The sequence below is a fragment of the Myodes glareolus genome, chromosome 3 (genome assembly GCF_982192425.1).
Source record: "Myodes glareolus chromosome 3, mMyoGla1.1, whole genome shotgun sequence".
Lineage (NCBI taxonomy): Eukaryota > Metazoa > Chordata > Mammalia > Rodentia > Cricetidae > Myodes > Myodes glareolus.
The window spans coordinates 24,203,585-24,223,615 of record NC_142028.1 but is presented as its reverse complement, the minus strand read 5'-3'; the positions used below and the strand labels follow the sequence as shown (position 1 = coordinate 24,223,615).

At 50.8% G+C, this 20,031-nt stretch overlaps 1 protein-coding gene across 5 annotated transcripts in view; it reads right to left on the bottom strand.

Annotated features, from left to right (window-relative positions):
• The window catches only part of Tspan9 (tetraspanin 9), a 187,527-nt gene that overhangs the window by 106,801 nt on the left and 60,695 nt on the right, over positions 1 to 20,031 (bottom strand). The gene's annotated exons all lie outside the window — the stretch shown is intronic.

Sequence of the window (20,031 nt, the reverse complement as noted above, 5' to 3'; positions counted from 1 at the left end):
GGCACACTTGGGAATGTGCCCGGGCTGGCTCCTCTCTTGCTCTTGAATTGAAAGAGGCATCCACAAGAGGGCCAGCGGAGTGATTCTCATGAAGACCTTATCAGCGAAAGGCTTGAAGCAGCTGGAAAGAGTCAATGCCACCTAGAGGGTGAAGATTTTCCCAGTAAAACAATGAGGAGTGGACTCTCTGTAGAGGTGGTTGATGCTGCTCCAGCTTTGCAAGGAGCTGAGCTGGTGTCACGGAGGGCCCAGGTCTAAGCTTCTTTCAGTAGGACTTGTTTCTATTGTTTTTAATTATGTGGGGGGTAGGGTTGTGCCCATGAGTGCAGGTGCCTGCAGAGGCCAGAGGTGCTGGATTCTGATGGAGCTGGAGCTATAGACAGTTCTAAGCTGACTGACGTAGGTGCTGGGGGCTGAAATTCAGTCTGTGGTCTCAACCACTGAGGTATCTCTCTAGTCCGAAGCCTGGGTTTCTAAGGCACTTGTCCATGAAGATTGTATGCAGGAGGGCTTTCTCTGAGTGCTGGTCTTTCCTGGACCCCAGGTCTTGCCTTCATTCACAAAGTCCTGCTGATTTCAGTCTCCTGGAGAAAATGTCTATGACTTGCGGCCCAGAGAAGTACAAGTACCAGGAGAGTTATCAGTACAAATGGATGCAATGCCAAGTTATTCCCACCAGGGGGCCTCAGTCAAAGCCCCTCGGGGAAACTCCATCCACCTTGGTCCCCAAAGTCCAGTAGATGGCCATACCCGATCCCAATGGCTCCTTGCGCCTGTGATCCTAAGCTTATCCAGGAGGCCAAAGGAAGCCATGCTCACACTTCTGCAGCAGGGATCTGGACATGGAGCACCCTCTGGGAGTGGTGCACGCCTCAATAATAGCCCATGATGGGCTCCGAGCCTCACATCTACCCAAGCACAACTCCGTCATTCCTCTCAAGCTAAACCACGGGTGCATCCCACCATTGCCCTGTCCCTGCACTGAGTTTCTGTGTGCCTAGCACCACCGTGACCCTGAAGCAGGAAGGCAGGCACAAGCTCATTATAAACACGCCTACCTTCCCAGACATACAGTGTTTCCAGCTCCCAACTGATCAATAATTTGTTGACATGAACTGTATGTCACCCCAAAAATACATCTCAGGTTTTCATCTCTCTGGCAAAGCCACTGCCTCTAGGGAAAAGAGTCCCAGTTCTCAGTCTCATTGGTCTTCTGTGAAATCAGCAGAAGCAATGGTGAGATGACAGAGTGTAACCCCCAGAATGACTAAGCCAGAAGAGACACTGCCAAGGGCTGTGATAAACCTGGCCCTTCCACACCTGTTAAACACTGCTGTCAACGGTATGGATTGCTACCAACACCTTGGAAAACCAATCATATCTGAAAGAGGAATCACGTAGACCCACAGTCTATGACTCAGTGCTTGCCCTCTGCGGTCCACCAACAGAAAGGGGTTCTGATGAATATGGTATGTCAGAACCTTCACAGAAGCCTTTCTTCAAAATAACCCGGCTCTGGAAAACTACCAAAATGTTCAGCAAGAGAAGAAAACAAACTCACTCAACTGTGAACCAGACCCACGGCACAAGGATATACAGCAATGAAAGAGGCTCCAGACACCCGCGGCACTGATAATCTTCTTGGGTGAAAACTGCTATTCCTTTACAGCCAGATACAAAAGAGAGCATACGGCATATCTAGTTATAGAGTTCCAAGGCAAATCTCTGTTATTCCCTGTCCGATTGGTGCTTATCTGTGACCTAGAATGACTAGAAGAATGTGGGCTGAGTGTGAACGTGTTGAACCTGCCCCTCAGTTGGGGATCTGTGGACGTGCTCACTTCATTAGAACTCACCGAGTGCTGAACTGTGGAGAGTGTGCTAGCCTTCGACAGAAAATCAAGACAACTTCCCATTTTCGGTCTGTCTGCTCTCCTGCCCCTATAGCCCTTTTATAAGAGAGACCAAGCAATTCACATGAGGCTGATCACAGACCATATCTGTGTGCAACAACTGGTGTTTTTCATCTCTACGGAACGGACCCGAGCTCCATAGTGTAATGCTTTGATCCTATTCTTAGTAAAACCTCATTAATCAGTAATAAGAAATCCTTCCCAAATTAGGGAGAAGTACAAAATATGGAACATTTGTTTAAAGAAAGGCAGTAGAGCTGCTTTCAATAGCTGAGCACAGTAAAATGAAAATCTAAATGTCCACTAAATTAAAATTATTGGAAAAAAAGACAGTGTACATCCAATTGCCATTGCTTGAGTGTTACGAGCGCCCTGTCCTGTTCATGTTATTTTCAGGAGTCCTGAAAGGCAATATATCTGCTGCATGACAAAGTGGCCAAATAGAGAGTATTTTGAGGGTCACTCTGTTTGGGTTGTCTGTCATTTCCACACTCTGGTCACTTCTCTCCAGCCTATGGACTGGCAAAGCTGACCTTCCTACCATGGGTCCTCCGTGAGGACCATCCTCCACAGAATGCTGCCCTCACACATGACCCACATCCAGGCTGCCTGGGAGACTTACAACACCCCTGGGAGTCTAGCACCACCAAGGATGGAAGCTGACTCCAGCAGGCAGCAAGAGGAGAATTCGAGGCATAGTCATAAATAAAGCCTCTGCTCAGGAGCTAATCTCACAGGCGCCTCACAGATACTCCAGCAGATCGACTAGGGCTCACGTGCAGCCTGGGGAGGTCCCAAACGCGGGCACCTAGCTCCCTGACTGCAGGATCAGCTCTGCCAGGATCTCCTGTTGGGCCTCAGTATCTCCTCTCTGTGATGGAGAGAGAAGACTCGACTCTCCCCCAGCTTTGCAGCCGTGACAAAGGGGCTGATCCGCTGACACTTTAAGTCCCCCTGGACTCCCCTGCCTAACACAAAAGAGCACGGGGAATAACAGCTCAAAGGAAGTAATTTTCTGGAGGTCACACCAGAGTACAAAGAGCAGCACCTGCCCAAGGGATTGGCATTTGACAAAGTTTACGGAAAAATGAGTGACCGAGCCCCAGTTCCCGGCAGGAATAAGACCCCCCCCCCCACCTCCTGACCTCAGAGAGCCATGCAAACAGCAAAAAAGCACTTAGTTTGGGAAAGCATCTCCGTTAAGACCCTCATGCCATGCCTGAGCACTGAGGTCTGAAGCCCTCCAACCCATCAGGAGAAAGGAGTGGTTGAGTTCAGCCTCCCATCCCCCAGCCTAGGCTGTGAGCGGACTTCCCCTCCTCCAGCTCTACCACCTGTCTCGGACCAAAAACGGATCACACACAGGCATTTCCTGCACTCTGCAAGCTCACTGACCCTGGAGGTTAATCCCACCGCTCCGTAGCCAGGCCACAAGCTGTAGACACCCTCCCCATGAGTGCACCGCAGAATCCTAGAATTTCAGGGCCCTGAGGGGTTTGGGATGTCAGGAAGTTCCAGGCTCCGAAATGTCCAGAGATTATCCCAAGGTCGCACAGCAGAAATGGAAAGGCCGACTCAGCTCCCTCCTGCGATCTGCCAGGCTCACTGCTCTCTACACCCATGAAGAAACCGCCTTGATCCTAAACGCCACCATGGCTGAAGGCTGGGCCGACTGAGCCTGGACACAGAGGGAAGAACGCTGCCATCCGCCCGCCAGTTCTACCTCCAGCAGAGGACTGGGCTGTGCAACCAAGTGTCTGCCACCCCGTGCTGCTACACAACGCTCGCAGGAGGCACTCCTACCTAGCTAGCACCCTAACCGAAAAGTGTCTCTGTCCCTCCCTGGCATCACTGTCCCCTTACCACCCTTAACCAAGTGTAGAGTCAGAGAGAATAGCTATCCTTGCAGAAGGAGAAAGAGCACAGAGTGAAGAAGGGCAGGGAGATCTGGAAGCAGACTGCAGGCCTCTACTTCTCTTTCAAATCTGCCGTTGTTCCTATAGTATCTATCCCTTGGTTACTGGAAAAGCACACGCCAAATGCCCACCATGTGCACAGCTGACCATGCAACGTGCTACATGTGGAAAAGAGAGCTCCCTCCTGCCTCCACTACTGACTTCAGCAAAACTCCACCTTCCTTTCTGCTTCACAGACTGTGGGTCCAAAAACAGACATAAGCTGGCCTCCCAGGACAACAGTGAGAACCAAAGGTAACCAACCCCGCAGCAGTACACAGGACGGAAAAGGCTCTACTCGGTGTAAAGCATGGTCACCACTTCCTTCCTCCCTTTGCTCCCACTAGGGGCTTTGTGTGAATGAGCACTGCAGCCCCAATCTCAGGGACCTTCATCCAAGGACACCACAGTGGGCCATCTCAGTGCCTTTCCCACTGGTCCCATTCCAGCTCAGTACCACACTACCGGCCGGGACCCGTGGCAGAGGGCTGGCCAGGGCTGCAGTGAGAACAGAGCTGCCTCTTCATCAGGAGCAAGAAACACATCAGGACGTCAATGAAAGCAAGGGAGCCTCTAATACCCCCAAGGCAGCAGCTCACACTAGAGGTTTTCCGTATCCTCCAGGGCAGAACAAGGGATTACTACCATGAGTTATCAGCTCCCATTCTTCCTGCCAGGAGTCAAATGTAATACCTTCTGAACATGGTCATGTTGACACTAGCTACACAGAGATATGCAAATCCTACACGATGGATGGAGAACACTGCACACTGACATCCATCTCTCAGACACGTCCCACTCCGGGATAAGGAATGCAGAAAAGTCCTCTGGGCGGCTCAAACTGCAGGCAGACCACTGCCCTGACGGCGCTGCAGGGAGCAAGCTTCGTGATTGGCAAATGTCCACAGCAGGCAGGTGTGACAGAGTGGAGAGGGCAGAACCGGAGTAAAGCACAGAACACAGACCCTGTCCTGTGCAGGGTGCCTCGGTTCTGAGATGAAGACATTAGCTCAATCATTCAACCAGAGCGAGGTAGTGGCAAGACAGAAGCAGAAACAAGAGAGAGCAGAGGGACAAAGTCACCAAATTTGAGTGCAGGGCTCATGGATGACACCAGGGGCAACAGGGAACGGGGTGAGGGGACCAGCTTGACAAAGGCATTCATTCACACATCAGCTGACAGCACCAGCCAGTCTCCGGGTACTCAGAAGTGGGAGGCAGAAAGGAACACAGGAATGCTCTCCCCTGATGGACCAGAGACCATGGAAAGGGATGGGAAGAAGCTCACGGAAAACACGTGGGCACCGGACTACTGGAGCCATCCATCAAGACCGAGAGAAAGACCATCCCCTCCCACAGGCAATGGCAGAGGGGAAGGCAGAGTCCTTTGTCCTCTATTGCCCTGCACTTGTGCGTTAGCCAAAAGGCTGCTCAATCCCCCAACATCACCTGGGTGGGGAGGCTGAGCTTCCAGTCTCCGCAGAAGAGGTCTAGGGAGAAAAGGGCAGCGTGTAGCCTAGAGTCTGGAGTAACCATAACTTGACTCACTAACTTCCCTTAAATCCACCCAGGGGACCTATCAGCTCCGCCAAGAAAGTGCTGAGGGGAAGGAAATGGCCTTCCTCTGGCCCAAAAGCAGGGCTGGATTTAAGGAGCCAGAAAGCTGAAAATCCTTTTTCTTTTCTCCTGAACATTCATTACCTCTGGTCTGCGCTGTCATCGCCTCCACAGCCCCATTGGGCGCCTACAAGGGAGCATCCACTGGGCTCTGGGGCCCTCGGGCCTCTCCCCAAGGTGAGAGGACGGCTGGCCACCTCTCAGCTGTTGGTTCCAGCAACAGGAACACCTCGGGTGCAATGGGAGCACCTCATTCTGACCTTCACTGTCCCCTGAATCAATTATTCAGCATCCAGCTGCACACAGCACCGCTCTGGGAGTTGTGAAGAGCAACTTAAACAAACATAGAATTACAAAAAAAAAAAATCTCATCACAGAAGTATGCTGTGCAAGGGCTGGGGAGCTTACGGGAGCCGTCACATGCCATGCCCCCTCCTCCTCAGACGGTAGGTTAAAGGGCTCCAGGGGTAAACAGGGTCATCAAGACAATGACGTCCACAGGACATGAGAAAATATTTGCAAATTGTATATTTGTTTAGGAATCCATAATCAGAACATATAAAGAGCTCTTGCAACCAAATGATAACAAAACAAGTCACCAGTTTTGAAAGGGATTCCAAGCAGCAAGGGATAGATTGGGCTACAAATGGATGCTCAACATCACTCATTATGGGGGTGCAAACTGAAAACATACCAAGGGGCTCAAAGCGTAGCTCAGCTAAAGCATTTACCTACAATGGAGTATCATTTTAGCCCTAGTAGGGTGGTCCCCAAGTCAGTAACCAGGGTGGATACACTGTAATAGAGTGTTCCATACACCACTGGCAGAAATGTAAAACACCCCAACCATTTTAGGAAGAAGTTTTGGGTTCTTCAACAGCTAACATAGAGTTAGCAGGCAATTTTACTTCCAGGTATAGAGGCCAAGAGAAGTGACAACATGCCTACTACACAGAAACCAGCACATAAATGTCCAAGCCAGCCTCGTTCATAAAAGAAAAACATTGAAATAACCTAAAAGTCCAGGGAGTGATAAATAGTTCAATAAATCTGGGCATATCCACAGAATGAAATATTATTCAGCAGTGAAAAGAAATTGAGGTTTGGAATATGCTACAACGCAAATCATCCTTGATAGGACAAAAGATGGGAATAGGCAATGCCATAGAGACAAAGCGCGGATCTGACATTGTCTGGAGATGGTGGTGGGCTGAGGACCGGAGGAAACAGAGAAGCATTGCTAGCAGACACAAGGTTTCTTTTCTGAGTGACAGAGATAAGTGACACCTATACATTTTGTCAGGGCTGCAGTAACAAGGCACCAGAGGGGGCTTCAACAACAGAAATGTTTCTCTCCCTGGTTCTGGGGTCCAAGCAGCCTGCTCTACCTGCCTTCCCTCTCTCCCTGGTTCTGGAGTCTAAGCGGCCTACTCTACCTGCCTCCCTTCTCTCCTCAACATGGTTCTTCTTATGACTTTATACTTTCCTTGGAAGGATGCCAGTTACACTGGAGCCCAGCCTCAAGACCTTGCTTACCCTGAATTACCTTCTGTAGATACAGCCACATTCTGAAGGACAGGGACTTAGGCCTTACACCTATGAATTTGTCAGGCACAAGTGGGCCACAAAGCACAAGAAATACGTGATGTACAAATTATGTCTTCATAAGATCCCACCCACAGACCCTAGCGCCAGCTGAGCCCCACCCTTTGCTCCACAGGTGGGGAACTGAGAGCCGGATGAGGGTGGCTACTGGCCCAGGCCCGCAGCTGGTCAGGGCAGCGCTGGGAGCAGAGGCCCTGCCTCTCACTGTACTGGCTGTGAGGCTGCAGACAGAACAAACAATGCTGGGAAAGTAAGAAAACGTGCAACTGAAAGAGAGAAATACCGAGGAACTTAGATCATGCGTAATTAAAGAGCAAATGTGTTCCACGGCTTGAGGGGACACAGACAGCAGGGCTCTGAGGAGGCCCTGGAAGGCGACCCTCATGGTGACAGCGGAGGCTCCGTGAGCAAAGTCAATGTTAATTCTGAATCTGTTGTGTGCCAGGCAAGGCAAGAGCACGCTCCTGGGCAAGATACAGTTTTTGGAGGAGTTGGCACGCGAACTAATCCCTGAAGAATGGCCCTAATCCCACCAGGATGAAGGCTTTCCAAGCAAACAGGCCATGTGACCAGAGGCACAAATGCAGGTAATTTCCAGACCCATGCAGGAAACAGAGAGTTGGCTGCTACGTGGAAGCATATGCTGTCTACAAGGCACAGTGGGGGACAGCCAGGCAAAGGCAGGCCAAGGTCATTCTGAAGAGCCTCACGCTACGCGGAGGAGCGGGGCCTGAAGACAACAGGACCCTCTGAAGGTTCCAGCGCAGGAGTGGGACGTGATTCACAGGTTGCTGGGGAAAGGAGACTCTGGCCACAGCAGGGGACAGTGGGGTAGACACTGTGGCAGCTCTCTGAGGAACAGGGAGGGTGTGAACAGAGAGCACTGGGGGGGACGGCTCCAGTGGGTGGCAGGGACACAGGAAACTCTGTTTCTAGGGGTGCGCTCCGATTTATCTTAATTAGGCTGAGCTGAGGAAAGCAAGAAAAGGGAATTCTGCGCAGGCACTGAAAAGCCGCCAACTCCTGGAGCCCGTGTTGTGATCCGGTGCTGACAGCCCTTCATCTCTTCCATTTCTTTTCTTCTCTTTTTTTACTTTTTTTTTAATTTTTTTTTAAGATAGAGGGGAGGGGAGGGGAAGGGAGAGAGACACAATAGAACGGCTCAGAGAACAAAAGCTCTGGTTCCTTCTGGTGCCTCACTTTTATCAGGGGGTGCAGCTCCCTCGGGAACCTATCATCACATCGCAGACAGGGATGTGGCCAGGGGCTTACAATGCGGGCATGAGTGCGTCCTGGACAGCAGGTCCTCCTGCTGACGGTCTGCCTGCAGAGATCTCACCCAGAGGATACGAAAATGAGGCCTGAGAGTGAAGGAGTTTGGGTCAAGCTCAGCACGCAGGGCATCTGCAAATCCGTGTTCTTGGCTGGCCTGAGAATGGCAGCGGCTGCTCCTAGCACAGTGGGTGCCTGCTATGCATCCGAGAACCACCTCATAGCATACCCTAGGAAGTATTAGTCTCCACTTTATAGATGGAGTACGTGCAGCTCAAGGGTTAAAGAGATCATTCAAGGCCGTGCAGTGAAGACTGAAGCAGGTCAGTTCAGTTTCAAAGCCTAAGTCCTTGGTCTGTGCCACACCAACCTAAGTTAGCAGAAACAATAAAACTCTCTCCCGCCCCCTTACCAGTTTGTCAATAAACTCTCTGGGAGAGAATCACGCACCAGGGTACCAGTCTTACAGTGCTGCAGCTGCTCAAGGCAAAGCTGTCCCTTGGGCTGGCCAGACCTCACTTCAAAAGGCCCTGGACCAGGCCCCTGTCCTCCAGTGCCCCACTTCCTCATTCACCCACTACCACTCTCCCCACGCTATCACTGGCTCCGTGAACTCCCGGGACTCTTGGAAGTCATGGTCAAGTCTCACCTGGATTCAGCCCCATCACGAAGATGTAGCCAGAGGCTCCCCGCTGCGAGCCTTGCCCCCTAGCCCAGAGCAATGCCTCACGGGATCTGTACCGCTCCACTTTCCAGCCCTCCATCTGCCATCCCTGCCTCTCCAGAAGCCCTCAAATGGCCAAGGCGCGCCAGCCTCAAGTCTTGGGCACAGACACAGCAGGGGAATGAGACCTGTTGTTAGTGGGGAAAAATTGGACTTGACACTGTCAGTGATCTGAAACCTCCCAGCTGGGAAAAGCTTTGTTTTTTTAATAAATAATAAATAACAGAGTGTTTACTTCCCTCACAAGCCATATTTCTTAAGTATCTCTAGGCTCATATGTCATGGCTGTCATCTGGGGAGGCTATGGAGTAATACATGGTGTCTTCAAGTCCCTTCTGCTTCCTGAGGAGCTCAAAGCACCCCAGACAGACACTCCTTTATCTTTCTTGCAGTTCTCAGTGGGGCGCTGGGAGGAGGAGCTGGCAATGGTCTCTGAGTGCCTGCAGTAAATACTTACTAACTGCCCAGTGGGGACAACTCCCTCAAAGCAGGATGGAGAACTGAGCAGAGGGAAACCTGGGCCATTTGCCTCATCTGGTCTTCCCAGCTCCAATCCTGACCTTGCAAGGCTGATTAAGCAATGCCTAGCTTTACTCAATGGGACTAGAAAAGAGAGATGCTGTATCACACAGACAAACAGACGACCACAGACACGCCCATCTCCTTATCGCTGCCAAACAAGCACAGAGGGAATACTACCTCATGGCATATTAGTTCCCACTGTCACACACGCGCAGCAGGTCCTGACGATGATCCACAGAATGTGTGCTATCCCACCACGGCTTCCCCACAACAGCCTGGCTTCCTCTCACCTGTGTTACTGACCAGGACGTCGATGTCATGAGGACATGGCCTCTCTCCACCTACCATGGCTTTCTGTTAATTTTACTGTTTTCTGTTCAGCCTAACAACTTACCAAAAAGACCAAGCAGGCATCACAGACTGACACCCCAGACAGATTCAGCGCACAGACAAGTCTGATTCTGTACACATCATGCTTTTTGCTTGTTTGATTTGTTTTACTTTGTCTTGTTTTTTAAATGCCAGGTGTTTAGAATCAGACCAGGAGATGTTACCTGAAAATCAGTAGTCCAAATTTCCCTGGGAACCAACGATCCCAGAGAATTCCCACTGTGTTTGTCTGACCATGTCATTCAGCAGAGAGATGGGGACAGCTCTGCTACTGAAGTTCTCTACAAAGGGGACTTCACTGTAGTCATGTGTGACCACTGGCACCCCAACCCGGGGTACTGATTCCTGAGGAGGACAAGGAGAAAGAGAGCTGTGGCAGCACCGTCTGCTACGCAGGCCTGGCGCCCAGATGCTTGCAGGAACTGAGGTGCGCTTAAGTATTTATTTAAAACAAAAGAATCATGTTTCCCATTTGGCCTTGAAGCACTAGTTCCTCTTTTACATAGCCAAATATTTGCAATTGTGTTCTAGAGGTTTGGGCATTCTGCTACAGAAGAGGAAGAGCAAGGCACACACAGAGAAAGAGCAATGTAAGTTCTGGCAATGCCTGGCTCACATTCTGATGTAAAGAATCCAATCAGCTGGACCTGAAGAGCAGACGTGTGCTCAGAGCGGGCATGGGCAGCATCCGCAGTTTGTCACAGGTCCCACCATGCCACTCTGTATCCCTTATCTGAGTTCTCAGCCCTGCATCAAGTTCACTATTGATGAATGGACCAAACACAGCCATTTGAGACTTCACGCTCCCTATGGGTAGAAGCTAGCGTAATCTCTCCTGTAGTCGTCAACAGCATCAGACAAGAACGTGCACGGAAGACTTCCTGAATGACCGAAGCTGGCCTCCATGATATACCTGATCCTAGTACACAGAAGAGGAAGGCAGATGGATCAGAAATTCAAGTCCATTTTCAGCTACATAGTAACTTCGAGGCCAGCTTGGGCTACTGGAGATCTGTCTCAAGCAAACAAATAAACTAAAATAAATTCCTGAACAGGCCAAACAACAACACACTCTCTATCTAGATACCAAAGCCAGGATACTTCAAAGCCAGAGCTACACCAAAAATGGGGTCTCTGCCACCAGACTGACTTCCCAAGGGCAGTCTGTGAGGGCAGACACTGATCAGACTGTGATCTGAGCTAAATCTGGGGCTGCTCTCAGGCACCTGACTTCCGGCTGGTATTTAACAGCCCATAGTAAGTTCTTCCGTTACTCTAGGAAAGAATGAAAGAATGCTGGGCCTCTCGATTTGTCCTAGAGAAACTGCACAAAGGAGAGTGGAGACTGGGAGCTAAAGAGACCTGTGTACACACACGCACACACGTACACACACATACATACATGTACACAAGCATGTACATGTACACACACACGCACTGCAACATATACTAATGTGTCTTCCTGCACTGTTATCTAGATGAGTCAAAACTAAGCAAACTACTGGGAAAAAAACACTTGGTGATTCTATGCAGCCATTTAAAAGTCTAATTGTGATGATTATGGAGCCTGTGGTGGGATATTAAATAAAGCAAACAATCTGAAGTCCTATCTACATTATGACTACAGAAACATGTTTAGCAGCAAACATGAGCTGAAGGCACCACCAACTAATGGCAAGGTGATCTGTCATGATGACAGTTTGCACGGCCTTTTCTCTTATCTCTTTGATTTGCATTCTTATTACAAAGCATGGTTTAGACAATGATACTTTTTTATGCCCAGCTGCTTCTGACCCTGAAATAAACTAGCGCAATCCAAAAACAGGCTGTGGAGAGAGTTAGGGGGCAAATCTTTGCTGCATTTGGGCCTGTGGGAGTGCTACAGGGTCAGGAACAAAGTAAGAGTGTCATCAATCAGTCGGCAGAGTTGGGAGGTTCAAAGGAGGCACACCCTCTACCCATGTTCTAGCAAAGGAGCCATAGCATTCCACACTGAGACTTCCTGCCACCCTGGGGTCCCCGTCTACCACGTGCACAGGACCCTCTATGGCTCTGAGATTTACACAGTGGTTTCCAAAATGCGTCTTCTGATGCCATATATAGAAAGAAAGTGACTGACAACGGCCTCCGAGCTAGAGGTAGCCCAGAGCAGCAGAACTCTCACCCATGGACCCACAGGGACCCCATGATCTGCACCCCTAAGACCTCCACAACTGTCCTTTAGTCCTCCAAGGTACATTTTGTCTCATCTATTGCTGGGGCCTCTGAACACAGGTGGAAGCAGAAAGACAGGACAACTCCCAAGGGGTCAGGCAGACGCCAATCCTTTGACAAGAGAGGAACTGGGTGTCAGGGCCACCAGGACAACCAGAAGAACTGATTCTGCAATGGCTTCCTGGGTAACTGGGCACTGGGGGGCTGTGAAGTGACAAGTCCTTGCATCCACTGTGACAAAGAGTTGGCACTTTGGGAGACAGAAACTTCCTTGCCTCCGGTTTCCAATGAGATCAGACTCCCCAGGGAGAGATCTCCCACTATGAAGTCCCAGGAGAGGAAGCAGGAGAAGAATGAAACCTCCTTGAGAGCCGAGAGTCGTCTAAGCCAAGAGGCCCAATCAAACCCCAATCCCACGTGCAAGGAGATTCACTTTTACCTGATTCCCAGTGTTGGCTTTTCAATTCCACAGGATGGTTCAAGGTATTTTTTCAAATAAGTAGAGAAGAAGGAGGTAATGGAGGAAGGGAGAGAGTATGATGTCACTTTTGACACCCCAGTTGGTTCAGTATCTGGGTGTATAGAACAAGTCCTAGGAATGGGCACCTGGGTGGCAGCCACCAGGGGTGGGAAGAGGGCAGTGGAGCTGGTCAGGTCATTAAACTATTGATGGACATGTGCAGTCCTATGGGCCACCCAGCTGGTCCCATCTGCCATAAGAGGAGGCAGGAGAGAAGGGCTTAAAGGGGCCAAGAGGGACCAAATGTGAAGGCGGGTGACAGCCACAGCCCCTCCTGTAGGCAGGCAATCTCAACCCGGGGTTATTTCCAGGCACTTTTTCTGTGAGAAAAGAATGTCAGGAATGCAGTGCGGCCAAGACCCAAATCCACCCTGCCATGGGCTCAGTGCCTACTCTGATGACATACAGGGGGGCTGGCCTCCACAGCCTGGAGTCAGAAAACCTGCTTACGGAATTCAGAGTGGCAGCCAGAAACACACTGCATAGGTAACACAGCATGAAATCTCCCCCAAAGCTGAGTACACGCAGTGGCCATGCAGCCGTGTACATACGCACACATAGGTGTGCACATGAAACTACGCACGTGTTCTGCTGATGTGTGACAGCACACTACAATCTACATGGAAAGGTGGCCAGAAACGCTCCTGGATTTTTATGACTCTTCGGGGACCTATCTCCAGGAAGTGCTAGCAACTGCAATCCAATCATGTCCCTGGCTTGAGAAGCTGGCTGGAGACTGGGGACTGTGCAGCAGGAGGAAGAACTTCATGGGGAAAAAATGTTGACAGAGTTTAATGTCAAGCGGAGGACGAAGGCAGCTTCCTGAGAAGAGCGGGCGTGCTGAGCACTCCAGCAATGTGTCTGAAGCTGTGCAGGAAAGATTGAGTTAAAAGGCACAGAAGAGGGCTGGGTCCCCAAAGGCCTGAACAAGCCTGGGGTAGTGAAGCGGTAATACCCACCCTCTCTCTCCCGCAGTGCCCAGAACTTGGCACACTGAAGTTTGCCCTTATGTGGGAATTAACTAACAAGGCAACCCCCAGCTAAGAAGGCCCAGCAAGTCTGAAAAGTCCAAACATATTCTGTCCACAACAAAAGACCCAGTAAAACAGGGGAGAAGAAAAACGAGCGTTCACTGAGCAGCTAACACAGGTCAGCCGTTGAGAAGTCTCACGCTACTGACAAGACCTGGAACTCAAGAAATTTCCTGGGAGTCACATGGCAGAAACCAAGATTAACGCCAGGTCTGTCTGCCACCTCCACCTTCTATCTGGAATTCTGTGACCACTTTTCCCAAAGTAAACATTTCCTGGCTCCCCTGAAAGAATAAAACAAAATAGCAGACAAACAAAAGTAACAAACTCTCTGGCGGCTTTGGCCAAGTCTATCTCCCTGGGCGTCTCTTATCCCTCATATAGAAACAGGTGAGAACAAAAGCCAGTGAGGGTCCCCAGCAGCCCGTCTTCCTCATTGTACTTTAACTGTGATTCCCTTGTCTGTATCGCTGGTAGACTATGTATTCCACTCATGCTGTCTGCCCGCTCTGGCCTGAGCTATGTCTAGAAGAACACCACCAACGCTCACGGAGTACAGAATGCATGAACAACAGCTCAGGGAACAATTCCGTCTCCAAAGGTAGCATGTTTCAGTGAGCACACTCCTGAAAATCTACTTCCCAGGAGATTCCTCTTGGAAGACGGGAGAGCGGGTCTAGCGCAAACCTAACTCTGCACAGAAATCACTGGCAAAGTTTTTCAAGATGCAGGTTGCAGACTCAGAGGTTCTAGGACAAAGGCCCAGGAATCTGAATTATTGACAAGCTCCCCAGATGTCTCTAGCTCAGAGCCAGGCCTGGAATCACTGGCGTCTACTACTTGACTAACAGTCATTTGGTCTTGCGTTTGGACTAGAAGCAAAGAAAGAGAAACAAAAGAAAGGATTCTCTCACACAGCCTTCCTTCCAGAGGCCTTGGGTCCACCTCTGGCACCATGCTGCTGCTACCTGTCGGAGTGGGGCAGATAGCCACATTTCCCACACTGTGGGTGGACACGAGGAGGCCTGACCAGGAAAGCCTTATCTCCCTCTTCCTCTTTTCATCTTGCTCTTTCTTGAGTTCAGGGAGAATGCCAGGTCCTTAGAGTCTCAAGGACTCGATATTAGGAAACAGAACAGAGACAGGCACAATGATGATGCTGGTGCCCGGTCAGGCATCTCTCTGACCCCGTGCAGGGACAAAATGTACCTGCTTGAAGGTCACATGCCTCCGTCTGACGTCACACACAGCCTTACCTGGCTAGGCTAGTAGGCCAAAGGTCCCAGCCCTCTCTTGCAAACCCTTCCTTTCACATGTTCATGGGAATTACAGCAACACCAGGAGGGCTAAGCCCTTAACTAGCCACATTTTTTTTTTCTCAAAAAGAGAGTTTATCTCCCAGAAAAACAAGTGCCATGAGCTGAAAGCTGAGCCACCCACACCCCATGATTTACTCAAGAGCCAGGAGCCAAACCCCCACCCCAAGCCTCCTCCCTCTGGAGACACTTCCCCTAGAAGCAGGAGCCAGTTACCTCAGCCAGACACATGCAAGAGGCCCCTCTTCTCCTTGTCCCCATCCTCCCCCCAGCCTTGGCTGAGATTGATGGAGCCAGGACAGCTGCAGCAGTGGAGGAGGGGCTGGGGTGCACAACAGCTGGACGGAGGGAGGGCCCTTCCCCCGGCTGGGCAGGGTCCCAGCCGGCCCTGGAGAGGAAGGAGAGACAAGGGTCTCTTCTGCACAGTTCTCCTTGAGAACGGAATGCGAGCACTCGACTCCATTTTGACCCTGCTCCACAGTCCCTCCTGGTCCTTCAGAGTCAGGCAGGTGTCGGTGGATTCCACAGAGAGCAAGGTCACACGGGAGTAAGGCTACACATCCACAACCCCGTGAGAGACCTCGCCCTCTCACACATCCTGCACCCCCTACAGCCCTCCCACTCACCAGCCACCCCTAGGCCATGGAGGACAAAATCAGGACCCTTCTCCAGAGAAGGAAGTCTGACAGTACAGCAGTCTTGCAATGTAGAGGACGGTGGTCTGTGGCTTAGGAGACATGCCCCCTTTGCAAGCCAAACTTGGGAATCTTTACAGCCTTAAGACCAAGGATCAGCTCCTCTACGGCTTCAATTTCCAGTTCTCTTGTGGCCAAAAAAAGGCTGCCACAGAGTAGCTCTTGAAATCAGAAAGTTGGCATGCTAATGACCGCCACATATTGGGCCTCGGTTTCCACATTTGTGGAACGAGTGCTTCAGACTTTGGGTTCATTTCCTCGGATCCTATCAACTCATTCAGTCACAAGCACAAAGGCAAGCGCCCTGAAGGCCTTTCTTCTCAGGAGTCCCCATTGTAATGGTCTGCCTGGCTCAGCAGTGCTTCCCATACAGGCAAGGCACTTGTACTTTGCCCCCATGCCAAGCCTTCACTCGGCCTCCAAGTGCGTCTAAGAAGACCGAGGGCAACCTTTATCATCCCATATAGGTACCGTGTGTACAATCTTGTGACGAATACCTCTTGGAAGGTGCCTCACACCACCGGTGGACCAGCATGTGGTAGCATGGCATCCACTGGAGCAGGTGGCCAATAATATTCACACTTTGATGAGCCAGAAGTAAATGAAATAAAAAGCTCAGCTCCTCGGGCACACTAGATGCACTGTGAGTGTTCTCAACATGTAGTCCAAGACCACAGCCCCGGACACGCAGAGAGGAGGAATACTGTTGCAGGTGTGGCAATGGGCCACAAGACGGTCGGGGGCAGAGATGTCAGGAAAGTCCAAGGCAGCTCACACTGAACATGAAGAAGACAAATGGTGGCATCCCTGAAGGAGTGAGAACTCTCAAGGGCTCAGGGTCCTGCAGGCCCACCAACCACCCTCCTTTCTGAGGGTCTCTCCAGCTCCCACACCCAGCAGGACACGGCAGGCAGCTGTCACATCACACTTCATTTTTAGAATGCACGGGATGCCTGACATTCTCTCTAGCCCCTGGCAGACTCCTGGCCTTTCCTAGCTCAGGGTCTGCATCCTGTTCAGGGTGCCACCTCCTGCTGCCCAGCAATGCTCTATGCCCTGCCTGGCTTCAGGCTGCAGTGGGAACTACAGGTTCCTGGTCTCACCGATCTCCAACCCAGATCCACAATTGCTAGGCCACAAACCCAAGCAGAAGGATAAGAAAGAGGTGGGACAGAAAGCCAGCTTTAACCCAGCACCTGCTGTATGCACAGGATCACCAAGGTCCCCTCATTTACATTTTCCCATCTGATGTTCCAAAAATGGGACAAATGTGGTTAAGCCCTTTGTCCAGACACAGAAACTAAGACTCAAAGGAGGGTGACCTGTGCAGGAGAGCGTCAGGATGCAAACTGTGAAATGTCTAGCCATGCAGTGGTGGTGCACGCCTTTAATCCTAGCAGTCAGGGAGAAGAGGCAGGTGGATCTCTGTGAGTTTGAGGTCAGTCTGGTCTACAGGGAGAGTTTCAGGATGGCCAGAGCTACACAGAGAGACCCTGTCTCAAAAAACAAAACAGAGAGAGAGAGAGAGAGAGAGAGAAGAAAAATGTCTAGTTCCAAAGCCAACAAGTATCATGCCCTCAGAAGCCATGCAGCCTCTGACAAAGCATGCGGCATCAATATTCCACCCCCAGTGGTCCCACTGCAGAGACGCAGAGGAGCATCAGGGACTAGCACAGCTCGCCTTTCTGGCCAACAGCAGTCCAGAATGCCAGCCTTAAGGAGGTACAGAAAGGCTACAGAAGCAAAGACGCAAGGATGGAAGGGAGTAGAGGGAAGAAGAGAGCAAGGCAGCAGGGCAGTGAGCAGGGGCGCTTGAACCTAGAGTCTGGTTGTTATTAATCGCATGGGCAGCAGTTTGTCTAGAACCTGTCTTCCCCACAGCTGCGCCCCTAACACAGTAGGCGCTTAATAAGCACCTGTAAGAGGATGGAGGGTGTAGACAGATGGTGGGCGGAATGACAAACAACGCCAAGGACAAGAGCCAAAGAAAAGCCCCTTTCTTCTGCCTTTTCGGAGACCCCCATCTCTACAAGGCCTTCCCAACCTTTGCTCCCCAAGGGGAGGAGACACCACAGAAAGGCTGTCCTTCTCCAACGGGCTTCAACCTGTCACTTGGCCCCTGGACCCGCCCCCTGACTATCAGCCACAATCCTGAATGACTGCAGGTCAAGATCGAGGCTATGACAAGGGCGAGGTCACCAAAAGATCTCCTCGTCCACAACTCTTATTTTATAGATGACAAAACTGGGATCCAAGTGAGAGCCTGGCTTGCCGGGGGGCATATGGCTTCAGCGTGGAGAAGAGTTTCTTGTACTTGTGCCTGAAGGACTTGAGTGCCCAAAGGTTCATTGCTAGGCTGGGTTGGAGCCCGCAGCCATCTGTCTCCAAGGCCTGCCAACAGGCCTTCCCTCCCATGTACCCCTGGTAATGAAGCCCACTGCAGGTGATCTCAGAATACTGCACCAGGGGGAGGTTCTGCTGGCTATGGCTCCAGCCTTTAATTTCCGATTTCCCAGCCTGACACCCCTAATAGCCTGGACCCTTTCTGCTCTGGCCCCAGTTGGTCATACATCACCGTAGCTGATGCCAGCCATGCCTTCCCCCCAGCCATCTGGACAGAGAATGAGCAAAGAGCAGGACAGGATGATCTTGGCAGAGGCCTGCTGGGAAGCCACAGACACCTGGTCCCTACCCTCCCTGCCCTTGCTGTGAATATACTATCGGGATGCATGGTGGTAAGATAGAAGCTTTTTTTTTTTTTAGGTCTCAATATCTCCTGACATAACTTAGAATCTTTTACCCCAAAGACAAGATCGGCTGACATGGGTATTCCTCTGCCTCCTTCCTCCCCAGTATAAGATAACACCTATCAATTTAAGTGGAACACCCTTGAGGTACACCATGGCCCCTGTCCTGCAGAAGTGCTCAATCAAATCTGTGAGTCAAAACAAGCTGACATTTAAAAAAAAAAAAAAAGCCACTTCCCACTTCCCAAATGAGAGAGCTACCAGGTGAGCAACGCTGAGCAAGGGCATCAAGGAAGGCACAGTTAGGACAGTCACGACAGGAGCGCCTGAAGCCATGCTCAGCCTGGAGGCAAAGTGTGAGTGACCAGGGGTCCTGAGTACAGACTGAACCACACACCACACACAAAAGGATGCCCCAGGCTGCCTGTACTCATGAAAAGGGCACAGGGAGAACATTAGGACTGAACTAGGCATGTGAAGCAAGGAGAATTGCTGGAAGGTGCCCTCGAGCTGTGCAAGGCAAAGACACAAGGTGCAGGAGAATGGCCTCGGAGTTCCCACGTCTGGGGAAAGGAAGGGGACCAGGACCATCAGAAGGCACCATTCAAAACCCACATCCTTCGCATCTGCATTTGGCCCCAGTGCAAACTTCACTGAAGGGGTGTCCTGGCATAGGATCGCATACTCATGAAGGCTTGTCCTCAAAGCACAGCCCAAAGCACCCACGGGTGATGAACTTCACAGAGGAAAGTGACTGAGAGCACAGGGAATCCAACTCAGGAGACTGAGCATTCAAATGTCCGAGAGTACGGGGGACTTGTGATTCAAATCACAACACCCGACATCTTTTGACAGGAAGTGAGTATTCCTGTCTGCAAAGGGTGGACAGCAATAACCATCAGACACTCCACGGTGTGAGCTCCCTCACCACCTACTGCTTTAAACAACACAATTCTCGCCTCACAGTTCTAGAAGCCAGACAGCCAAGATGTCCACGGAGCCAGACCTCTGAAACTGCTGCGAGAGCCCCCTTCTTGTTCTCTCAGATGGGGATGTAGATGGCAGTCCTTGGTGGATGAATCGCTCCCTTCTGCCTCCCTCCGTCCTCAAACGGCATTCTCCTTTGTATCAATGCCTAAATTTCTCTCTTAGATGAATACCAGTCACCAGCTAATCCAGTGTGACCAACCTCTAGGACTGGTTTGATTACTGGTTTGATCAGCTTAGCTTGATGATAGCTGCAAAGACCCTTATTCCAAATGAGGAGAACACACAGGCTCCAAGCAGATTATAGGTGCAGAGGGAGGGCACTATTCAATGCACTATATTTACTTACTGTCAAAATATGTCAGGTGTGATGGTTTAAATAATGTGCTCCCCATATTCTTGGGCATTTGAATACTTGATCCCCAGTCGGTGGGCAGTTTGGGAAGGTGTGGGTGTGGCCATACTAGAGGAATTATGTCACTGGGAGCAGGTTTTGAGAGCTTTAAATCCTTGCACCATTTCA